The sequence below is a fragment of the Rhea americana genome, unplaced genomic scaffold, assembly GCF_003343005.1.
Source record: "Rhea americana isolate MKP2758 unplaced genomic scaffold, rheAme1 scaffold_196, whole genome shotgun sequence".
NCBI classification, from domain to species: Eukaryota; Metazoa; Chordata; class Aves; order Rheiformes; family Rheidae; genus Rhea; species Rhea americana.
Window position 1 is genome coordinate 1241330 of NW_028186105.1, and position 21410 is coordinate 1262739.

The window sequence follows — 21410 nt, forward strand, 5'->3', positions numbered from 1 at the left end:
CAAACCTCTGAGCTCTCTGCTCACCTAGAGGCAGGTCAGTCCTGAGAACTGTAGATCCATGGAATAACACAGGTAGAAAGGGATCTTGTGGGGGTCTTGGTCCAATCCGGTTCTGACCGAGGCCAACCTTGAGCAGGTTGCTCAGGGCTTGGCCCTATCGAGGGCTGAAAACCTCCAAAGTTGAAGACTGGCCCCCTTATCTGGGCCTGCCCTGGGATTTGACTGCCTCATGGGGAATATTTTTCCTAAAATCTGACAGGAATTTCCCTTGATGCATCTTGTGCCATTGTGTAATATCCTGTCCCTGGACACTTCCCAGAAGAGCCTTGCACCAGCTTCTCTCCAGATCCCCATCAGGCAGCTGCCAACAGCAATGAGACCCCTTTGCCTTCCCTTCCCTAAGTGGTACAGCCCCACTGCTCTCAGTCTCCTCCTCATTTGCCCCAACCCCCAGCTGAATTCTCTCATTTGTTTGTCTCTGCCTTATCCTGGGGAGCCCAAAACCTCCTCCACTAACACTATAAGCCATTCAGATTCTGYGCAGAGAAGGACGAAAGGGGAAAGAAATGCATTAATCTGCAATTAGTCACGCTTTGGATCTGGGCGCTTTGGATCTGGGCAGACGTTCAGTGCCAGAAACACCTCTGTTGGAGAGGTGCTACCTTGAGGACACAGCCCCCTGCAAGCCTGAGTGAAGCTTTGCATTTCAAGGAAGGGATGGGAAGGTCTGTGCAACAGGGACAGGCTGACTAGCCACAGCCCAGTATGGCCCAGACAGGAGACAGACCAAGCACGRATAGCGCTGTCTCTCCTGTAACCTCCCCCTATCCATTTCAGCTAGCACTGTCACGGAGCTCTCAGCCACTCTGTCTTYGTCAGGCCCTGATGGAGATGCCAACAAGGCAAATGCTTCTAAGAGAGGACAGGACACCCTCACTCTCAATTCACCCAGTCCACTTGGAGCAGAGGCAGAGGTTAATCTGCAACAACTGAACTCGCAGTCTGCGACACACAAAGCAGCTGACTGGGAAGAGGGAGCAGTCACCCATGGCAGGAGGGAAACCATTCTGCCAGGCTTGGCAGAGGGACTCCACCATGTCCTACCCCAGCACGGTGTCTCCCRCAAGCAGACAAGACACACAACCACATGCAAGCCCTTCCTCCTCTCACCTGACAGGCTGAACAGGCTGCAAACACAATGCACTGCAGCATGCCAGCCTGCCTCAGCCCCAGGGCAGGGCCAGACCTCCAGGGTATCTCTGGAGAAAGCTGGAGCCTGTTAATCTCCATCCCTCCCAGCCAAGCATACAGTAAGGGAGGACAGCAGGCACCTGCAGCTGGCCTGGGCAACAGAGCCCTATAGACCTTAGGGACAATTACTTGCCACAACACTGAAAACAGTGGGGACAGTTTTGGTTTGAGAATTTGATCACCGCCCTACTTGTTAGAGATATCAGGTACRGATTTCAGTTCCCATTGCAATACGCCCACATCACCCTGTGTTGSGAATCCCAAGCACCTGCTCCAGGGAGTTTGACCCTAAATACACGGGACTTCGGCTTTACTGCTGTGGCACCATTACAGGGCCTACATCCATCATGCCTGTAAGGGACCTGCCCCCAGGAGCRATGGACAGCACCATCTGAAGGAGTTAAACTCATCAGTGACCAGCAAGGGAAGACAAAATAGCATAGAACAGGACCCTGGATGGGGGCAGCAGCCCTCCACGACCCCCTCAAACACTCCCACAGGTTATGCAGTAGAGCCAAAGCCCAGACCACAGATGGCCTTTCAGAAGCAACATCGCCCTGTGCACCCAGGCCTGCAGTGCATCATCCCATCCCAGCTCTTCCTACATACCATGATCACTCAATACAAAACTATCCGTTCATCCTTCTCTGTCCTAGAAAGGATCATTAATTTTTCCATCCTCCTCCTGTTCTCTGAGTGCAGGGGAAGGCTAGTGGACAGGATCCGACCAGTACAGAGACCTGCTYAGTTTGCCCAGGGCTGGCTGGACATCCCACAGCCTGTCGGGGCCAAGGATTCACCCTACATACCAGAGGCTGGGACACCTGGACGCTGCAGTTCTCTCTCACAGTGCTTGCATTCAGTCTCTCCCAGGAAAGCCTCAACACCATGGATTCCTCAGGCCCCAACAGGATGGCAGACAACTGAAGGCAACAGGAGACGGGGATCACAGGTTTGGCACTTGCCCAGGCCACATGCAGCAGGCGGCTGAGCCAGATCCCAGGGATCTTGGCCCGTTTGCTCTGCTCTGCTGCTAGGCCGCGCTGCCTCTGCGGCAGCCACAGGCRCTGCCTTCATTTGCCAAGCCCTGAGGCTTTCCCAGCTCTCCTCTGGCACCTTCATCCCATTGCCTGGAGGACCAAGGCTGGGCTGCCAGGCCCCTAAGCTCCCTTAAAGCCCAGCCCTGGGAGAGCWCTTGCCTTTGGCTTCCTGCTGACTCATTCCCCTGTGATTCACCCCCTCCTCCTGCCTGACTCACCCACTYATGCCACAGCCCCGCATGTGCAACCCTGCCACAGTCATCAGGGCAATGCCACAAACTCTGCAAGGCAGCAAATCAGGCAGCAAAACTGGCCAGGCTGCACCAAACGCCTCATCTCCCGCAGCCTGCAGCGGCGGAGATGACGCCACTGGCTCAAGTCCACATCGGGGAGACGGGGGCAGCAAGGCAACCCGGGAGTGGGAGCGCTGCCATGTGTAAGCACTGCTGAGATAAGGAGCGAGGCTGGGGGAGGGTTTCCTCCAGGCTTCCAGGCTGCCTTCCAGGCAAACTCGYTCACTTTATCAGGCCTTTGGCAGCCTGTCCCCCCACCTCTGGCTCTGGGAGGGTTACCCAGCGCTGCCTCAGCACAGACCACTATGCTGGCTGCCTGACGACTAACCTTCCTTCAGGMACAGCCAATATATGCCCTCCCAGGCCACCCCAGGCCATGCCTTCTCTCAGTTTGGTTCTCCAGGCGACTACCAAGGACAGAGCTGCAAGCCCAAAACCTTCCTGGAAAGGGAAGGTGAGGAAGGGAGCCACTTGGCTCAGCTCATTACCCRACTCTGCTAAGCAACAGGGTGGGCAGCCCTACAGATGGCAGAGGGACCAAGGGACAGGCACAGAGCTYGGGCAGAGGAAGACTGTGCTTTCCAGCATCATGGGAGCCAGAAAGAGCTTTCTTCTAATGCACGGCTTTGGTCACTTCGCATCAACTAGCGCCACAGTCCTTCCCAGGCCTGCAGGCTTGGCCAGTTCCTGAGTCCAGAGAGTACAAGCTATACGCATGAAGATGCTGTCTCTGCAAACTGCTTCTCAGACTAGTGAGTTCCTTAACACCAGGGCCAGTAGCTCAAATGAAACAAGCTTTGCCCCAAATCCTCTCCCTTCACATTCTTGCTAGCATCATTCCCTTCCAAAGGCTCTTCTAAATGCAGCCTCTTTCTTAGAGGGGACCAGAGGAGACAGAGGCTACAAAAGGAACGTTGCACATCACAGCTGCTCACCGCGCTGAAGCCCAGTGAGAGCTACAGCACAAGCCTCCCAGCTGCTGAGAGGCTCTGTGTACCCGAGCACATCCATCTGCRTCAAGGAACGTGCGAGAGAGCAGCCGTGTGCAGAAGATGCCGGTCTGTGCAACCCGCCTGGTGTGTGGATCYGTGCTTCTGCTTACAGCAGCCTCATGGCTGAAGGATCCATTTCCCATTGATTATAGGGAAAAAAATATAGGGATCAGACATAGACTCTTCTCTTACCCTTTCTGCTCCACATCCTGCAAATCAGAGTCACACTGATGAGGGGCTCTGGTCATGTCCACCCAGGAGCACTTGGCCAGCTGCAGCACTTTGTCTATAGCCACATGCAGGTTACTTAGGACAAGCAGTGCTAGTGCCTCAAAAGGACAAGACAGCCAAGCATTAGGTCTCCARTAGGGTCACAGAGCCCCAGCCGGGTCAGAAGGCCCTGGCATCTGGGAAAATAAGGCCAGACTAAACCCATACTTTGGCTACGGAGGGAGGAACAATGTCTCAGGCTGAGAGGTCACGTATTTAATAGGGAAAAGGATGATTTCCTGCCAAAGTTCAGAACTATGCACCAAAACTGCTGGTTCAGCTAATGAATTTCCCTGGATTTTTGTGTGTATGACACAGAGGTGTAGTATCCAGTGCTTCCTGATCCTTGCCATACACTCACAGAGCTTTTCTCCCTTTTCAGGGCAAAGGTAACCAAAATACAGAGAACAGGAGACTTCCCCGGGGTCACATGGGGAGCCAGTGACTTCCCCCACACACCACCCCTTCTTTCATCAGGATACTTCAGTCCCCAGCGTCCCTTTTAGGGAGTCAGGGTGAGAGATTTGCACTGCTCGCTGCATGTCATCAGCAAGGTCAAAGGCAGAGCCAACACTATGGTCACAGTGTCACCAAGGCCACAAAGCTGGATGAATGCCTTAGTAAAACTCAGCAGCCACCAATGAGAGGCTCAGCAATTAGAATAGACATACTTGAATCAGTCTGTCAGTACTGAAAAAGATGGTCTTCCCTGCGAGTTCTGGGAGTCTCTGAGACAACAGAGAACCTAAATGAGCTTCTAGACCAGGCCAGCTCTCTGCTCTAGCCCCAGGGAAAAGGGGGAGCTGAGAGCAAACCCAATGATGCACATGACATGCAGTTAGGGGTAGCTAGGGGACTGCTCTGATTTGAGCCAGATCACAACAATTTCCTACGAATTGCTCTCCATTTGTGAAATACAGATGTAACACACCATCCTTAATACCACCTTCAGCCAGGCTCTTGGAAGAATAGACAGGAGCTAGCTAAGCAACTCTTGCTTTTGAGGTCTCTCCCACACCAAGCAGGATCCCTTGCAAATGCCTTGTGTTCCTCTTCTATAGCTAAAGTGGCAAAAAAGAGTGGCAGAGCAGGCCTCCAAAGGACAGAGGCAGCACCTTCCTGCCTTGAAATAGCATATTGCAGACTAGCCAGCTGGGAACTGTCAGCAGACAGAAGCCAGTTTATTTACCCATCTTTATGTCAGGCTCGCTTCTATAGCACAGGTGCTGTCAAAGGGCAGGATGGGAAGAGAAGCTGGGGCAACTACAGGAGGAGAAGCTCAGGCTTTCCAAATGTGGATGGTGGCAGCTTACTAAGCTGCAAGAAGTGAGTGAAGCTGATGCTTCTGCTGAAGTATTTCCTGGGTAAAGGCTGACGCACAGATCACTAGCTTGCGAAAGACCAATCTACCAAGGTGAACAAAGGAAGTCTCTGCTTCCAGGAACCCCTTGCTGGGTCGCCCTTCTCACAGCAGCTCTCTCCTCCCTACATTTCTTCCTGCTCAGGGCCTGAAAAAGTAGAGAGGCCTCAATGCCACTAACTTACATGCAAGCTGTTTAGAGTTGCCATCAAAAGGACAGAGGCTGGAACAGCATATTTGCCCCTCTCAGCCTCTCCTCTTTGCCAGGGACCTGGGGAGATGGAATAGCTGGTCCTGGCCCTCAGGACTCATGAAGTGTTCCTGGGAGCTCTTCTCCTCTCCTGGTCAGAGCACAGTGAAGCATCAGCCCTTTGTTCCAAAAAAATCACATCCAAGGTTATCTGTTCCAATATAATGACCAGATGTGAAATTTCTTTAAATAAAGGTTTAGACTGGGGAGCACATGTCTGTAGCAAGGGATGGAGCTGAATGGCCAAGCGTCTGCTAACCCTTTAAACTGCCTCTTCTGGTCAGTAACACAAATTCAAGTTGCTAAAATTGGAAAGCACACCGTGTGGTTCACAGCTGGCGCTTACCCTTCCTGCAAGACCCCATGTCTTGGCAGTCCTGAGTAACCCCACCCTGTGGAGGGATGCTCATGTTGACTAAGCACATCCTGCAGCTTCTCTGCGCAACCTGGGTGTGCTGGCTGGCTGGCTCATGCCATCTGAGACTCAGGACGGAAACTCACCATGCCCTCTTTCCACCTTGCTGTGGGAAGGGAAACACAGGTTTCAGCCATCCATCCCTTCCTCCTCCTTTTGCTGGCCCCTCTGCTGCTGTGCCTCACGTAGCAGCCCGAGCAGACAACACTAAGCAGAATAGCTAGGAAAGTAGCCAGACTTGGGCTTTCCTGCTTAACTACATATGCAAAATCCAGCTTCGGCCTGGCAGGTCATTTAAAAGCCAACTTCCCCCTTCTGTCAAAGCAAAACATGCCTGCAGGCATCCAGGACTGTCTCCTCTTCTGCATTTTGGAGATTGCTTCCCTTGAGGCATTGCCTTTTATTCTTCGCTTACTGTAGCCCACGCCTGCTCGGAGCAGGCCAGAGAGGCCCAACTGCTGACTGCATTGGCAATGCACAGATTCATGTGGGAGCAGCTGCAAGCACCTCCTCACCCCACACTTCAATAGCTCTTACAAAATACTTGTCTGCCCCTCTGCCAGTCCACTCAGATGAGACAGCCCCACTGCTCTTTCCCAGGGAGTGAAAGGCATACTCCCCCCAGCAAGCAAAGTTTCTTTCTTTCTCCTTTTCTCCAAGAAGTTCCACACCAGGATCCTTCCCACCAGGACTGTTTCCTCCATCTCATTGTCAGTCCTCTTCCTCCTCCAGGCCCAGGCTCCCACTTTCTTTGCCATTACCAATATGGCCATCTGTTGTTATCTCCTGATTAGCATTACCAGAATGTCCTGATGTGCCTGTGTGTCCTCTCTCAGCCTGCCCTGGCCAGCGAAACAATTCTGCATTGCAGGAGGGAGATTCTCCACTACATTTGCCACAGCACTTGACAGATTCACTAACAGCTCCAACAGCAGGGTCAGGAATGGCACAGCTTAACCATTTTCATGTCAAGGAACAGGATATAGAGAAATCCTATTACTCACCTGAAAACCCATGGGCAGAAAAAGCCTGAACTAAGCATAGTTCAGTAACCAAAGCCATAGTTCATCCTGGTTCGTTGCCTCCTGGCTCCCAGGCTTACGCTCAGAACACTCATGCATCTCAGGATCCAGTCTCAGTTTTCACTCTCATCTTAAAGCTATCCATGAACTTGTCTTTTTCTTTTTCTTCCCCTTGTATGGATCCTCTGGTCCAGCTTCAGGAGCTCAGGACAAGTTTCTACATACTGACCTCAGCTCAGCTCCGTGTTATTACCACACACCTCCAAAAGCTCTTTGAGGCTTGGCCCATCAGATAAGACCTGTTCAGACTTCCTGGAGCCAGATCCTAAGTGCAGCCTCTGCTCCTCAGCTCTAGCTGAGCACAGCTAGCTCTAGCAYCCACATCAGGGAGGCCAGCATCCTTTAAGATGTCTAGGTTTGGTGCAGTAGCGAGTCACTGCCTCTACACTGCATCTACCTCCTTGATAGAGAGGCTGATGACGAAGGCTTGTTCATGTAGGCTCCAGTTCAGACATTTCACTAATGTTATTAAAGTTACTGTTTCTCTACTGCATTATGTCATGTCAATAAGGTTAAGAGCCCAAGGTTGTTGTCTGGTTCAGCAGGACCACTGAATGGAAAAGTAAAGCTCATGCTGCAGAATGATGCACAGCTATTGTGCACTACTCACCTACGAATTTCCTGGCATCTCTCTTCAGCTTCAGGTCACTCTCAGTTGCCTGGTTCCATTTTCTTGGGGACTCCTTGAAGAACAGACCCCTTTGGTTTCCCCTGGGAAAGCGAATTCAAGTGGTATTTCCCGTTATTACCATCCAAAGTACCACATTATTTCCCCCTCCCCCCATCTCTATTTCCCAAGACACAACCTATTAGATTAAATTCATTATCCCTTATCAATTTATAGCACAACCTTTTCATGTCTCTCTTAACACACATCTGAGACATATCAAGTTCCAGACAGGTTCACTCAAAAGGTAATTCCATGCTCTTTCCTTGCAAAGACTTGTACAGGAAGTCATATATTTTCTCTTAGCTGCTTAAAACAAACAAACAAACAAACAACTCGTCTTAGAGGTTCATTTTAAGAGAGAATTTGACTTTTCTCTTCAGATCATCATTTCTGTTGCAGCTTTCTCAAGCTCTGGAGGGCAGCATTCTCACCGCTGCTTGTACTGGTACACGTCCATCAGGAAGCCAGTGTTTGGAGCTGTGTTGTAGGGAAGCTTTCAAGGGCAAAATGCCTTCTCCTATCCAAAAGCAACCAGCAGATGAGTACAGGCACTTCCTAGTACACTTTTATTCCTTGCTTCAAGCTTCTGCTGCAAGATAGGCCTCTGATATCAGCCTTCCTTCTAAAAACATCACTGGGATTTTTTCAGTTACTTTAGCAGTATGATATTTTAGAAAAACACAGTTAAAGAGAGCTGTAATCTATAATAAATCATTCCTACTGAACTATCAGAAAGAGAGCTGCAGAGGAGAARGAGGAAAGCTATTCCAAATCTGAAGATTGTTTCCTCAACAAATAGAAGCCATGAAACAGCCCTTCAGCTATCAGAAACAGGAACAGCAGTACGAAAAACACTTTCAAGATGGCAGCCTGATGTCACAAGTTCATATGTTCTCTCTATGAAGACTTATTACATGGCCAGGACAGATCAGGGCCAATCCCTTTAGATGGTGAGTCTAGGGGAGATGTAGGCAGGCCAGCCCAAGACAAAAAGCTGAAAATATGCTGCTTCCTCCAAAACTGTTAGTATTTTTGGCTGTTGCACACTCCTAGAAGATTAATTGGAAAAAAACCTCAGACCTACTACTGAATGCCACAACTGCTTTCTTTTGCTGGCAGCTACAGCAGAGAGGACCACAAGACTGGCCCAGCTATACCAATCTCACCAGTGATGGAAACACTGACATTGAAAGGATGCAAGTGATTGTGCTAACCTGTCTATGCTATTCCTTCTCTGCATAGCTACAGCATTGCTGATTGGCAGTAAGAAAACCCCAGTGCAGACAGCCCAGATACACGTTCCCGAAGTCTGAGCTGAGCAAAGAGTTTGCTCTTGTGAACTATTCTTTATGCATCTACCAGACAGCAATAGCTGCATAGCACCGCTGGGCTCAACTATCTGCTCACAATTTAGGGAGTGCAAGCAGAAACACCTACCAAGCCAAAGTTTCCTTCTGGGCTCAAGGACACATCTGTTCTCTACTGAAGTCCCCAGCATTGTTTCAACAGTGGCTGCATTAAGGTTGCTGCTGATATCCAGAAGGACATTAGTCAATTTTTCAGAGTGACACTGTTCAACATGGTGTCCCCTTCTGACTATTCACAGGCACGCATGTTCCAGACCAGCCTAGGAGATGGCAACAGCAAAACGCAGCACGTAACCACACAGTACTTTCCGAACTTCAACCGAACAGCTCAGCTAGAAGGAAATCTCTCTTGGCTGCCTCTCCCTAAATGCTTATTCCAGCACTGCATGTCTAACTCCTCCCCAAATCAGTAGCTGAGAATGTGACCCCACTGCCTTTGGGCTTTTCTGTTCCTTTGTGCTGAGCTTAAAAATGTATAGTGTGAGCAGGCAAAACAGAAAAAGAGGGAGCCGCACTCAAAAGATGACACAATTATAACTCGCCAGGTCACAGTGCTCAGAATTTCCAGTCTTAGACACGGATCTTGGCATGCTAGGTGCTGTATAAATGCACCCCTCCACCCCTTCCGTCCTAGAGGCCAGCAATCGGCACCCCAGCAGACAAATACTTTAGAGTCTTATCCACTGGCCTCTGCTCCACTCTATGATATTTCACAGTACACCTTGGGGCCTCAGACTGGAGGAAGGATCAAAACCAGCAAGCTACGGAAATGGGGTCAGAGGGAACTACTATTTGGCTCAATGAATTTAGGTCACACTCTGCCATTACTGTGCTCATAACGTTTTATAACGCCAGTTCTAGTATCAAGCACCGAAGGTCAAATTCATGAAGAACAGTTCTTGAACTGTCAATTTGAAATTGCCCTCAATGTCAGATATCAGTGTCTCCGCTTCCCCCACAGGAAGGGAGATTCAGCTGCCAGTTCAGAGTGAGCAAACTGTTCCCCTTYGTAAAGGACAGGCAAGTTCTTGGAGGGCTGAGGGAGCAAGGGCACAGCTACCTGTCATGAGCAGCTTTCACTGAGGCTCCATGTTCCAGTTTCTATCTCCCTGTTTGTTCTCCCTTGGGAACAACAGGATCTGGAGTCCAGGGGACATTTGACAAACATGTCTAACTCATTTGAGAGCTTTAAGACAGTTGGGACTGTAGCACAGGACAGAGTTGGGCAGATCTTAAAATCATCCTAAATCTGATGTGGATACTATGGCAAACTGCAAAGAGCGAAACAGTTTTTATAGGCATTTCTGAGGCTTTGTATTCTGATTCACAGGTGGAAGGAGAGCGCAAAGCTTAGGCAAAGGATCATGACATTGTGAATACAGGGCCACTCAAGCAGCCCACAGACATCCATCCTTTCCCCTCCAGTTCTGCCCGAACATCCTAGTCCCAGCTGAATTCTGACCCCAGGCACCATAACATCGTGTATCACCCCACAACAGCCCTGCACATCTGATAGTTCAGAGCATCCTCAAAAAATGAAGTAGGCTCCTTTACTGTTCAGGGCTGGGGACAGACCCGGGGCAGGGCATTGTACTTCACCGCGAGTGGTGGCCTTTGAGAGGTGTAGTGAGAAAGGTTTACAGCTCCCACGCTGGTGCATGTTAAGATGAGTGAGTTCTGCTTGCTTCCAGCCAGTCCCTTCCCCTCGGCTCACATTCAAGGCTTGAGGCACTTTAAAGACGACAGGTCAGGTCCCAGTCACGCTCGCTTGCACTGTAGCCAGGCTAGAGCTTGGCTTCCTGACTTACCCCCTCTGTGCAGCGAGTGGGCTCCCGGCTTTAACAGGGACGAGGCCCCCTACCAGGCTCTGGGAAGGGGTATTCCCAGAGGCAGCTTCAGAAATATTTAACTCTTCCTTTACCTGCTCTGGGCGAGTCTCAGGGTCATATCACACAGCTAATTAGAGCGTCTGCTTTCCATCAGCCTACAGACACCCTGRAGCAAGGCAAACAGGCTGCATGGGATGGACAGCACGGTACAGGGCCAGGCATCCTTGGGAGATGCAGAGATGGCTGGATCCACTGACACCGATTACCTGAGGATGAGCAAGGGCGGCAACATGACAAGTTATTCCTTGTAATTCAGTGAGAGGGCTTAGGAGAGCGGCCTCTTTCAGGCCGGGTCTGCTCCAGGCTTCAGACAGAGCAGGCCCACAGACCGGAGCTGCCCGCCCGGCCCCCAGCAGAAGAGGAGGAAACTGGACAAAACACCCGCAGCCCCCACGCCGAGCCTGCTGCCAGGAGCCTGGGGAGAATAGCTCTGGAGGGGCCTGGAGGTGAGGTTAGCACACAAGGAGCCCAGCGGCATGGAGCTCAGGGCACGACTGGGACGGGCTTGCCAGGAAGGAGCTCCTAACGGCAGGACGGGATCCCGGGCACCCGGGATACGTCGAGGGCTGCGGCCACATCAGGCCACGCGTTGGCCCTGGCTGCTCGTCCACGGCAGCACAGGCTGGGGAAAGCGCGGCGCTGCTGCCAGYGGCGGGTTGCCATAGCAATCCCCCAAGCATGTCCCCCTGCCTCCCTCCTTTGTCTCGGCTCCCCCCAGCCTCGCTGTCCCCTCCTCACCGCCCCAACGTGGCGCACCCCGTATGCCACCTGCTCCGCGTACCCCAAAACCTCCCCAGGCTCCCCARAAGCTCTGCACCACCCTGAGGAACACAGTGTGGCAGAGGTGGAGGCCCATAAGCCATCATCCCTATGACCTTCAGGGGCATGGCGCCTGCTCTGGGCCTGGGTGCATCACACCCGACCTTGCCTGCTCCCAGAGTGTGATTTGGGAGCACCGGGCAGCCAGACCAGGGTGCACAGAGGCCCCCCTAGCTGATATCCCCCCCCCCCGCAATGTCAGCATTACCATCTGTCAAGCCAAGTGTTTCCACACTGCTTACCCCAAGAGGTGACATGCAGCCCCCTGCCCAGCCCAGACAGCCCTCTCATACTGTTACCAGCAGCACAGGAGGGTTTTCTGGATGTCAGAAAGCTCCACATACTGCTTCCTATGTTCTGCCAGTAGCAGGTTTGAGGGAAACGGAGATCTAAGACTCTTCTGGTTGCAGCCTAGCAGACATCCCTTAAAACAGTAAGTCTCTGGTCTCCAATTCCAGCCCRCTTCCACTTTAGGCAGGTCTGTTCTTCTGCAGTTAACCTTGCTGTGGTTTGAACTGGAGACAAGATCCTGCTTCACTTCCTGTCCTAAAAACTGTTGTCAACTCTTGCTATGAATTATCCAATTCAGCATGAAAGCAGAGTTCCTCTCTTTCTCTCCTTTCCTACAGGCACACATGATGCAAGGGAAAGACAAAAGACCCTGCTAAACCACATTCAGGTGTGATACCTGCCAACATCTCTTGATGAATTAACTCAATGACTTATTAGAATGGGTTAAAACAAACAAACAAACAAACCAAAAAAAACCCCACACCTCTGAAAAGCTCAGCTTCCCTCCTCACTGCTACTGCCTATCTTGCCCTTCCCCAGATTCAGGAAGGCCCACCACAAATGGTTACATCATTTGAGCATTACAGCAGAAGCTAGAAAAGCCTCAGTCCTGATCCAGGGTGAGTCATGGGGCCCAAGAGACCATACAACTTCCTTCTGATACCATTAACCATGTCTTGACCCAACTTTGGTTTTAGCCCATTTAAAACTACAGAGCTCTGTGTTGCCTCCACATAAAACTTAGAAAAGCTCAGCTGGGACACCTGACAAAAATAATATGAGCAGGTGGAAACTAAAATGCTCAGAGGGGCCGAAAGTCTTGGGTAAATAAAAAAGGGAGAGGCCAGAAGGCCTCACCCTGTGCTATGCTTGGTTGGAGAATGTGAGCGGCAGATGCCACACTGCCATCCAGCTGCACTGAGAAGGCCAGAGTGTTCTCACCTCTCCTAGTAGTGGGTCTTGGGGTATTTCCACACCCAAAGGCTTTGAGGAAGACTGCATTCTGTGGTGGATGMACCCATTCAAGACAACAGGAATGAACTGCTACAACAGGAGGGATGCTGCATTTTTTAGCAAGCAAAGGTAAGGAAACTGTGCAGCTCGTGGGCATCCACAAAAGRAAGGTCCAAAGGGAAAAGAGGTTGCTGGCTCTAGGGCTAGAAAGGGGGGTCACATATACATCTGATGAGATGTTTAAGCAAAATCCTTTCCCTAAGTAACTGAGGAATCCAAATTCTTCCCAATCCCTGGGACACTATGGCCCTGCAAAACCTCTACATGCTAGGATAAAGGACTCATATAGCTCTTAGCAGGGAGCCAGCAGGATTGCACACAAATAGGAGTTCAGAGGGACACAGGCAATGCTCAGAGGCCTAAAATTAGCCCCAGCAGATGATCCTCTACTCCATTCTTGGGAGTAGGGACAGCTGAATCCTTGTTCAGTTCTCACAACGCTCCCAAGAACAAGATCTTTGAATGCCCAGCCTACTCCTAACAGAGATGGCAAGGCAAAGAGGGGATTCCTCACATAACTCCAGTGCCAATACCCACAGGGCCCCATCACTGAAGGGGGGGCAGCACTTCTTTGGGGTTTCCTGTGGAAATATGATCTAGCACTAGACCAGCAAGTAAGGCCAAGGGACAATGGTAGCCAGAACAYGTTAACAGCAGACCAAACAGTGTCACGTTGACAACTTTTGGTTGAGGTTATAACCCCCTCTTCACCAGGTCTATGGAGCTTGCAAGCAAGGGCACAATACCCCATGCCTGCAAAGGTACCAAAAATCTATCCAAGGGTCTGCAAAATGCACTAGCTTCCAGATTACTGCCAGCTGCATTAAACTGAACTAGCAAGGTTAATTCAGCTCAAGTATAAGCTTATTGCTACCATCTGGGTTATAGCAGAGAGAAAAAAGTTTCATGCCATGGCCAGGCAGTGGAAGAAGCAGCTGCATTACACATGTGTGGGAGAGTTGCTGTCCCTGGAGGTATCAAGCTATTTGGTCTGCTAGGGAATAAAAGTGAATCCAACGTGGTGAGCTTTATGTTAAGATGCCACTTGTCAAAATAAAGAGGAATCCTGAGAGGGTATTATGAGCTTGGTGGGCTGGGACCTGCGAGCAACTCCAGCAGAACAGAGGCCCAATCCTCCCTCTGGTCTTACCGCTTAATACATCTCCTTTCCATTGCTCAGAGAGAGCTGGAATCCTAGCATGGAGCAGRTAGTAGTGACTGCCACATCTCAGCTGGATAAAGGGGCTGCTCTGTGCTACTGCATTGTGATTGGGAGTCTGTGTTGCAGAGGGCAGAGCTGACATGGGTGAAGAACTTCTTTCTTCTCTCCTTTTAACTTCCCAGGTGAATCTATCCCTGCCTTGCTTGCTGTGGGCATCACTTCAGCATCAGGCTTTATTCTTTGGGAAACAGAAGAGAAAGGAAGGGATGAGGCCCAAACTTCAACTGAAAAAGTCTCTGGAAGTGGTAGGGAGAGCAGGAGGCAGAGCGATGTGGCAGTGTACAGCCACACCTGCGCTGGCTGGGAAAGACAGCAACATGCAAGGGTCTTGGGGAGAGGAGGCAGCTATGGTCAAAACACAAGTTCCCTGAGTACACAAGAAGTGTGCACATAGAGGGGAGGGTTCACCCACCAAGTCTGTGAGCAAGCATGAACCTCACCTCCTCACAGCCAAATGGTCTGAAAAGCAATTTATGCCATGTCCCAATACTACACCCAAGATCTTTGCCCGAGGCAGAAGAAAGCCCTTGGGCTGCTTGAGGCTTTCTGAACTGAGCATGAGCCCACAAACAGCAAGTGCCCTGAAGGGGGAAGCCCGCCCCTCATTTTGGCAGGTATATTGATGTATCCCTTACACTGGGCACAACTCAGATCATTCTAATCTCCACACCAAACTTCAGCCAGTAGTAAGACCTGGGCTAGCAGCTATTTCCAGGCAAAAAAAAAAGCCACAGGAGAGGGAATGGCCCAGCAAAGAATGGCCCCAACTTCCTTGGCAGACACCTCAGAGGAAGAGCCACAGGGAAAAAGCAAGGAATTCTTGCCATTTGCTGGTCTTGCTCTCTGAACACCCAGCCCAGTCATGTGCCCTAGACAGCAGCTCCCCTATACAGCCTCTCCTGGCTGAACTGCACCTGAGCTCTGAAGTAAGAGAAAGACTCAATTCAGTTTTCCAGAGGTGAAGTACTGCTGAAAGCTCTCTTCCCAGTGACAGCATGTTGTGCAGGCTGGGTGGGCACTACTGCACCCTACTGCAGGCAGGTACACAAGCATCCAGATACAGGGGCAGRGCAGGGAGTCCACAGTCCTCACAACCTGCTCCATTCAGCTCACCTCTGATTAGTGAGAGCCTGACCTTTAGGTTCCTTGACAGTGGCAATAGAAAGGCTACTGGTCCTCCTGAAATGCTTCACCATCACTCTGAGCCTCATTCACCATGGCCAAGGGCCTGGTCTCCTTTCTACGACTACAAAATCCTGGCAAAATCCTGCCTTGTTCTGATGGAAACACAGGATCATGCCTGTCATGAACTTTAAGCAAAGTTTTAGCTCTGTTTTTTTCAGGTGAATGATAGTGAGCAGCAGAGACCAGCAGCTGGGAAACACTCCTGTTCAATGTGCCAGTACATGAAAGGATGGGTTCAGCARGCAGCACAGACAACAAGGTCCCAARGGCTTAAAATRTAACTGCCTTTGAGCTTCTTGACTGCATGCAGTGTTCAACAATCTTAACAGGACAAGTCACAGACATCCAGCCTCCCTTAGGCACACTGCCAGCTAGGTGAGAAGCAGGAGCTTTCAGGAAGCCTAGGCTCTGCAAACACCTGGCTGGGGTGACACCAGCCCCACAGAGCTGACCCCAAATACTGAGGAGAGGGAAGAAGAAAGGATGATGTTCCCAGTGACCATTGCACAGCCCTGGTAAAGGAAGGGAAACATGTAATGACTGGACTGGTTCTAACCTTGGTGCAGGTTGGAAAGGCACCTTTCAGCTGTTGGCACACACACACTGTGGTCTGCGGATTGCTTGTTCCAGCTGTGCCAGCTGTTGCCTGGAAAGACAAATGCACAGTGCAGAGATAAACGTTAAATGCAGCTGTGGAATAACCTGCCCACRTAAGATGACCCTCTGAACACCAGACAGTCAGCAATTGCTCACATCTCAAAGTTGACAGGCTTGTGGCATGTACAGCACAGAGATACTGAGGACCCCACAACCTTCAGATCCCACAGCATCTTTGACAAGTGCTAAGTCCATCCCTCTGGTTACAGTCCCCCCACTTCTTCCACTTTGCCACCCCAATTTCCTGAGTGACTCCAGGTGGATCTGGAGAGAGTTGCTATGGTCACTGCCACTGTCCACATTCACCAAATTAAGTAGGAAATAAAGGACTTTTTACAGTCTTGGCTTTCTTATTCTCTACTCTCTGCAGCTGTGCTTTGCTCCACTACACAAGGCTTTGCCTGTACTTTGGTGGGTGCACTGGCATATGGTTTAACTGCTGTCACAGACTCTCACTATGGTCTTCACAAGCTACCCACTAAATCAGACTGCAGGAACACAGAGCCACGGCAGAAAGGGTCAAACTTTGCTGCCGGATAAGTCAGAGCTCTCAACAACCTAAACAGACCAAGCCAAATTGAACACTGTAGCGTTTCCCAGGCTACAGCGAAGGGGGGAAAACGACAACTGCTTAATAGAAATCTCCGTGAGGCCTGCCAGAACTGTCACAAAGACGCTGTTTAAAACTCCTCCCCGGGTTCCCAGTGCTGTAATTATAGCCTACTGGAGATCACATTGTGTGGGAGCTAGGCCCTTATGCCCAGCAGGCCTTGAAAAAATCAGGACGATAACAGCCTCCCCCAAATCATGTCTAACATTCCCCCAGCCGCAGGCACAATCTGCGAGAGCTGATTAAGCACTGTCCCCACTCCTCAGACTGGCCTCTTGCATCAGGTACCACTCAGTGGCACCTGACGATCTGCAGCAACGTCGGCAGCATAAGCCAGCTCCAACCAGGACAACGGTAGCACGTAGAGCACTGCAGACTGCTGAGCGGGCTGCGCTGCCGATCCCCCAGAAAGCACTGGTGTTGCCTCAGCCTTTACACCGTGATGTGGAAACGCACCCTGTACGCGAGCTCAGCRGTGGTGCTTCGGTCCTTAAAACAGTCATGAGGGCTCCCAGCAAGTTTCTAGTGAATGCTCTCTGCTAGAGGAGTAGGGGTGTGCATGTGYCTCTCACAAAAAACCTCCACCAATTCTCTGCTCTGCCATACCGCCTTTTAGCCGAGGCTCTCAGAAGGCTCTAAGCCCCAGCACCCCAGTGACAAGAATTGCTTTGGACGCCACTGGAGTATTGCCACCCACGTACTGCCCTGGCACAGGAAGTGACGGCAATCCATCCAATAGGGACCGGTTGAAAACACTCCTCAGGAAGAATGCAATTACCCCAAATGGACYGAGGCCAGGAAATCTGGATTATCACTTCAGCTCTTGCATAAAAGGCTTTGGATCTTTGCTAACTTCCAATAACAAGAATCACAGAGTTGACACCAGCCTTGGCCTGGGACAAGGATTCAATACCAAAAAGCACTTCTGACTGAATCAATAACCATACTTTTTAGGACACACAGGACTTCTTTGGGGGCTTCCCACCCAAGTATTGTTCTACCATCATGCTGCTTAGCTGGAGGGGAGGAGGGGGGTTGTTGAGGCCACAACACAGACGAGTATGACTACAAACCACTAGCCAGTCCTGAGAAAGCTCTCTGAAATGCAGAGCATGTGAGCTCAGCTGCTCTTCATTCAGGATTCACTATCARCTGAGGACACTAACAGAAATATGGCGAAATATATTCACAGGCAACTAAGTATTCACAAGACAAAGTAAATGAGACTGTGAAAGAGAGTAGAAAAGGAAAGACAAAGATTTGCAAGGAAACTTCCCAGCTGAAGAAAATAGTTTTAAAGCAAATTCCAAACTTTGAGAGATCGAGTTGAATTCTCAGGAGGTTACTGTCACCTGGTTCACTTGTGTGTGGTCACAAGTGAAACAGAAAAAGAAAGGATAAGAGTCGGTCAAATAACAGGGCTTTAGGAAGCAGAAATGCCAGAAAGAAAGATCAGAAACACAACCAAGCTCGCACAACCYACTGGAGGAAGGCGGTCCTTCTTATGTGATGTAAGGTAGACAAATCAGGCAAAATCCTCTCACAGAAGAATCGTACTGCCAAATAACACACAATGACATCCTTCACAAGCCATCTGCTAATGTACAAATGACTCCCTTTGGGATTTCTCTCTTGTTGTCCTTCACACCTGACATCAAACCTGACTCATTAATTCCTCCAGTTGTGATGTCTTCAATAAATTTGATTACAGTTATGTTGAAAGTATGCTGAGGGCATCATTTTTCTAACCAGCGTGGCTTATTTTCTCTTCCACTTTGGTCATCTCATACTTAAAGACTATAACCAGTGTGTCTTCTTATTCTGTATCCAGAGAGCATCCTCGTCTTCTAGGCATTGTGGATTTCCACAAAGTAAATTATAGTGTCTGCCCAATCTAGCGCTACAAGGAACAAGCACGGGCAGGTCAGAGCACTGAGTGCAGTTGAAGGGCTGGGGAAGATTCGGGAGTCAAGGAACATGGACTTTGAGGAGCCCGACAATAACCACCCCCTCAGACCATCCTCTGAGACTCAGAAGCGGTATGATAGCCATAAAAAAGGAGAACAGGTCTGGTTGTTTCTGCACAGCCTGACTGGAAAGCAGAAGGCAGAGAAGTGCTAGGAGTAAAAGCTGGTACAAGACAAAAAGGAAGAAGATGAGCAGCGCAGATGTGTTTCCCTGCCCTCAAAGGTCAGCAAAACTCAGGGAGGGAACTTCCTCTCCTCCTGCTCTGCATGCCAGGAAGGAACAAGACCTGAAACTGCCAAGGGAACACAGCCTGGGAAAGCTCATCACCACATCAGGAGTATATAGGGCCCAGGCACTTGGATCTGCCTACTGAGGCGGCTACCAGGAATTAAGCAACAACCTTAACAGTGAAATTAAAACCCTCCATTAGTTTCTGAAGTCCATCTCTGCAGGAAGGACAGAGGTGAACAGAGTATAGAGAGCTCCTCTGCCCAGTTTGATGAGAAGATGGCAGAGCAGCTGAATCCATCAGCAATCCACGCTTCAGGCACTAGGGTCCAACAGTTGGTGCAGAGCGATCACCACCAGCTTTCCTTCCAGCAGTGGATAAGAAACCTCCCCCATCCAGGTGAACAGAAAGAAACAAGGTGTGTCAGTGGCAGTGCTGAAACACAGCCCCAGCCCTGCCCCACTTGCAGGATGGGCTCAGGCAGCGCAGGCATCCAGGGAGCAACCTCAGCCAACAAGTGCAGCTTCCTCAGAACAACCAGCTCTACGGCTGGGACAACAACCGGAACGGTCTGCCTGCCCCGTGCGTCCAGCCCACCCCAGGGCCCACCCCAGGGCCCACGGGAAAGGCTGCAGTCAGAGCCCACGAGAGTCAGCTGGAACCTGCCGCGGGGTCACAGGAACAGTCGCTGCAGAGGAAGCACGAGCAGCTGCTCTGCAAAAAACCACCAAGGTGACACCACGACATCCCACTCCGAGGCAACCTTTGCAGTACTGAAACACTGCCCCCRAGGACAAAGTATAACTCTCCTCCCACCCAGCTCCCGTTTCTGCCCTACCTCAGCAGAGAGAAAACTGCCAGGAGGCTGCAGATCCCAGCGTGCGGCGTTGCCCAAACTGGCCGCCCCGCGGTGCCCAGAGCTGCATGCTGGGACATGTAGTCCCCAGCGGGGCCCCCGGCTCACTTTCCTGCCAGGATCCCCTCTATATACATTACTGCTACTCCGCAAGCTGAAACGAAATAAGAAGGCAGTGAGGCTTTACAAGATGTCTTAGCTCTCCACATCCCAAAGTCACTTAAAAAAAAAAATCATTCAACTAAAAGCAACTCTGGTACTGTCAGATTTGGAATTTTCTCTCCAGTTTCACCTGCCACAACTTGTTTATCTTCCTCAGATATCACCAAGTTTGCTCAAACCCTTCTTCGTGTCAGGATTCATTACTGCCACACTAATCACACGGTCCTAGCTGCCCCTCTTCGCTAAGGCTACTGAAAACAATCTGCGCAGAGGAGGATAGGTCTACGAGCAGATTTTCGCTTGTGTGATACTTTCCACAAAGGCACCRAATGGAAGTGACTTTTAAAGTATCCTATCCTAAAAAGCAGCAYAGCATTCCCAAACCATACACTGTACATTTTCCACAGCAGCAGGAAATTCTACACTTAAAAAAGTCTGGAAATCCCTGCAATAACTCCATGCCCCCCCATACCCCTCAGCATAGGGGTCATGTTCACAGGTAGTTTGCAAGCAAGCACACCACAATCCCAGCTCCCGGTACGCAGATATCACACGTCTTTCATAACAAGCAGCAGCCGTGGTCATGCCTTCCAAACATAACATTTGGCATTTCCAAGAGTACATTGTGCACCACCCTGTGATTYCTGCAGAAACTGAGTACCTCAACCACAGAGGCATGTTTGAAAATCCCAAATCCCTAGTTGCTCCTTTTACRTGAGTAAATGTCCTCCCAAACTGCCCTTCCGCCTGTGCCTCCTGTCACCAGAGGGCAGCAGGCCTCTCACCACGGATGCTGGGGATTCACATCCGCTCCAGCACTGTTTTAGCAGCCCCACACTGAACGATGTGATTTATCCACAGGGCAGGTGCAGGCCAAGCGGGCGCTGGAGGAGCTGCATCTCCTGCTCCCCAGCTCGGGGCACTGCGTGGCAGGGGCACAGCACAGCACAGCAGCTCTAGGTGCCTGGCACAGCTCCACAGGGACTTGTCCCTAAGGCATGGGCAGTCCAAGGGGGACAAGAGCAACCAGTTACTCCCAGCTGGAGCTGAATTTGAGCTGGTGTCCTGGAGGAGGAGGAAGAGGCCTCATCCTGTCTGCAGTGCCCTGGACAGAACGTCCGTCCCCACATCACGGTGGGGAGGAGGTGGCCCTCATGGGTGATACCTGGAGATGGCACAGCTCACCTGAGCTAGCCCCGATGGTACCTGCAGCCCCAGCACAGGGGCCTTCGGGGGTGGCAGGAAGGAGGGTGCCACGGTGTGGGGGGGCAGCCCCCCAAAGTAGAGCCTGCTACACACCAGCCACAGCACCCCCTCGCTGAGCAGGGGGCCTGTTCACAGTCCCCCACTCCTACCACACCGCCACCCCACAAGATCCCTCTCTATTAATCCCTCCTGCTACAGCCCCGCCTCACRCCACAGCCCCCAGCTCGGTTACAGGGACCCCCCCACCCTCCAGGGCACAGGGCTCCCTGCCACGGTGCCGCTGCTCACAGTGCCCCCCTGCACAACCCCCCC

The 21410-nt window shown here is 50.9% G+C and overlaps 1 protein-coding gene across 3 annotated transcripts in view; it reads right to left on the minus strand.

Moving 5' to 3' along the window:
- ATOSB (atos homolog B) overlaps window positions 1-16120 on the minus strand; it is a 34586-nt gene extending 18466 nt beyond the window's left edge. For 2 of the 3 annotated variants that reach the window (XM_085303047.1, XM_085303043.1), the window contains exons 1-3: window positions 15967-16120; window positions 10912-11085; window positions 7564-7664 (exon numbers count right to left, since the gene is read on the minus strand). The gene's annotated coding sequence lies outside the window, so the exon portion shown is untranslated. The remainder of the gene's footprint in view (window positions 1-7563; window positions 7665-10911; window positions 11086-15966) is intronic. The other variant, XM_085303045.1, reaches the window with a different exon arrangement.
- Between the last annotated feature and the right edge of the window lie 5290 nt (window positions 16121-21410).